The sequence below is a fragment of the Bos taurus genome, chromosome 22 (genome assembly GCF_002263795.3).
Source record: "Bos taurus isolate L1 Dominette 01449 registration number 42190680 breed Hereford chromosome 22, ARS-UCD2.0, whole genome shotgun sequence".
Classification (NCBI taxonomy): Eukaryota; Metazoa; Chordata; class Mammalia; order Artiodactyla; family Bovidae; genus Bos; species Bos taurus.
Genome location: NC_037349.1, coordinates 55,009,224 through 55,011,987, shown reverse-complemented (window position 1 = coordinate 55,011,987; position 2,764 = coordinate 55,009,224). Strand labels below are relative to the sequence as shown.

Genomic DNA, 2,764 nt, shown 5'->3' with positions numbered 1-2,764 from the left:
TGTTGAGCATGAGCCTGTCCTCACGTGGGAGGATGGTGGGTGGCCCAGAGCCCACACCAGGCTCATCTCCCCCAGGCCCCGAATGTGTCCTACAGAGGAAGCTGCGGAGGCTAATGCGGAGCTCTCTCTGGAGGCTGCCCTTTGTCTGGGGCAACTTGAATTAGCATCTGCGGGCTGATCAGAGTCCGGGTATTAATGAGCCATTGAGTCAGAGCCAGGTTTCCAGTGTGCTGTGCTGTTGATGGATTAATCGCTTCTGACAGCTCTGAATGCCGACTCTGTGCTCATCCTCATAGCAAGCCTGGGGTGGCCGCTGGCTGAGCCTCCTGGAGCCCAGGCCACCCCTTGCCCCCAGCAGCATGTCAGCAGTTCAGCCTGGGTTCTCGGCCTCTTTAATCAACTCCACCCTCGTTCCTTTCCATCCACCACTTTTCCTTGATTCCTAATCCAGTCCCACCCAGGCCAGATCATTCAGCACCCCCCAGTTAGAATAGAGGGTGAGTGTTGAAACACTGTCTCATCTCTTGGGCAACAATGTGAGGAAAATCGCATGCTCTCAGAAGCTCATTTCCTCCCTGGGAAGACAGGTGTTTTGTTTGGATGAATATTTGTATACTTTTGGGGCGGATTGGGGTGAGAAATGCAAATTGAGGGCAGAGCAGAATTGTTTGAGCAGTAAAGAGGATTTTGAGAGACTATGTGGGGAGAAGAGAAAGGAAGAGATGCAAACATATTCTGGTTGCTCCTTCTGCCTCGGCCTTTTGGCAATTCCTTGACCACTCCATGACCTTTTGTACCCCTGGGCCTTTGCTTGAGCTGTTCCCTCTATTTGGAATGCCCAGGCCTCTCTTCTTGGTTCAAGACAACTCCTAATCATACTTCGAAGCCCACTCTACATTCTCCAATTAACCCTGTCTAGGTTTCCACTCACCTCCGAAAAGACTGCCTCAGAGGTGAAATTAAGGAAACAATTCTATTCACCATTGCATCAAAAAGAATAAAATACCTAGGAATAAGCCTACCTGAGGAGTCAAAAGACCTATACTCTGAAAACTATAAAAACACCGATGAAAGTAACCTATATGTGTACAGAATTTGAAAAAGAATGAATACATGTATAACTGAATCCATTTGCTATACACTTGAAGTTAACATGACACTGTAAATGAAGTATACTCTAATAAATTTTTTTTTAAAAAGAACAAAAGTTCCTTTAAAAAAAAAAACAAAAACATTTGGGGCTTCCCTGGTGGCTTGGTAGTAAAGAATCCTCCGGCCAATGTAGGAGACATAGGTTCGATCCCGGGTGTAGGAAGATCCTACATGCCGTGGAGTTACTAAGCCCGTGTGTCCCAACTACTGAGTCTGTGCTCTAGAGTCTGGGAACCACAACAAACGAGCCCATGCGCCACAGCTACTGAAACCCATGCTCTACAACAAGAGGAGCCACCGCACTGAGAAGCCTGTGCACCGCAGCCAGAGAGTAGCCCCTGCTCATCACAACGAGAGAAAAGCCTGTGCAGCAGTGACGACCCAGCACAGACATAAATAAACAAAATTATGTTTTAAAATGTTATGGGAACATATTTAAAAAAAAAAAAACACAATTGCCTCAGGGTTTCCCCGGTGGCTCAGATAGTGAAGAACCTGCCGGCACTTCAGAAGACCCAGTTTTAATCCCTGGGTCAGGAAGATCTCCTGGAGGAGGGCATGGCAACCCACTCCAGTATTCTTGCCTGGAGAATCCCATGGACAGAGGGGCCTGGCAGGCTAGAGTCCATGAGGTCACAAAGAGTTGGACATGACTGAAGTGACTTACCAAGCACGCAGGCATGCTGGAAGCCTGGCTGAGTGCTCTTTGAGGGAAGGGACCTTGTCTCATTCAACATTGTAGCCTTAGGCACATCTGCTGCGGTCAGGCATCTGGGATGACCACACTCTGACCAGCCTCATTTGCAACTGTGGGTTCCTCCCTTCAGAGCAGGCCTGCCCTCAGCAGAAGGTTAGTATTTGAGCAACTGTGACTGTTTCTCCTGTTCGGTAGGAGTGCCACGGCCTCAGCCTGCTGCTTGGGGGACTGGCAGGCAGCCCAGGGAGTTGGAGGAAGATGAGAAGGGCCGCCCCGATGGCCTGGTGCCTCCTGAAAGCGGTGTTCTGAGGGGAAACAGTTGTCACAAGGCTTATGATCATCATCCCTGCGTGGGGCTGGCTTTCATGTCTATGATCACACCGGCCCCCTGAGGCTGCGCTGGTGGTGGGAACACAGGGCTGGCGGGGCAGCTGGATCACAGCAAAGACTGCCAGCCTCCCGCCGGGCCCAGCTGTCTGTCTGCAGGGCCTGGATTCCAGACTCTGTGTGCAGCGTGGCTTCCACCAGCTCCCCACCCTCTCCTGCCTCTTGTCCCTCCATAAAGTAAGTGGTTAAACTGTGAAGAGGTACAAGGAGTCTCACTCACTCACTCATGCATTACTAAATTCTCTTCTCAACCTGGTAGCCAGGGGGATTCTGTTAAATGACCAGACCCCTCCTCTGTTCAGAAGCCACTACCCTCAGAGTAGCAATCAAAGCCCCTGCAGTGGCCTTTGAGGCAGGATCTGGGCCGGTGGTCCCCACTCCTGGGAAGCCCACCCCTGGTCTCAGCCACACAGACCTCCTGGGTGCTTCTGTGCTCCACACATGGGTCAGCTCTTGCCTCAGCAGTCTGTTCACCACTCCCTTCGCGTGGGACATGGTTCCCTCACATGGGACCCTCCTGCCCTCACC

General features: G+C 51.2%; 1 long non-coding RNA gene across 1 annotated transcript; it reads left to right on the top strand.

Annotated features, from left to right (window-relative positions):
- Positions 1 to 1,831: 1,831 nt before the first annotated feature.
- On the top strand, positions 1,832 to 2,433 carry LOC132343470 (uncharacterized). Its single transcript, XR_009492313.1, has 2 exons — positions 1,832 to 1,961; positions 2,045 to 2,433. It is a non-coding gene; the product is annotated as an uncharacterized lncRNA (long non-coding RNA).
- Positions 2,434 to 2,764: the final 331 nt, after the last annotated feature.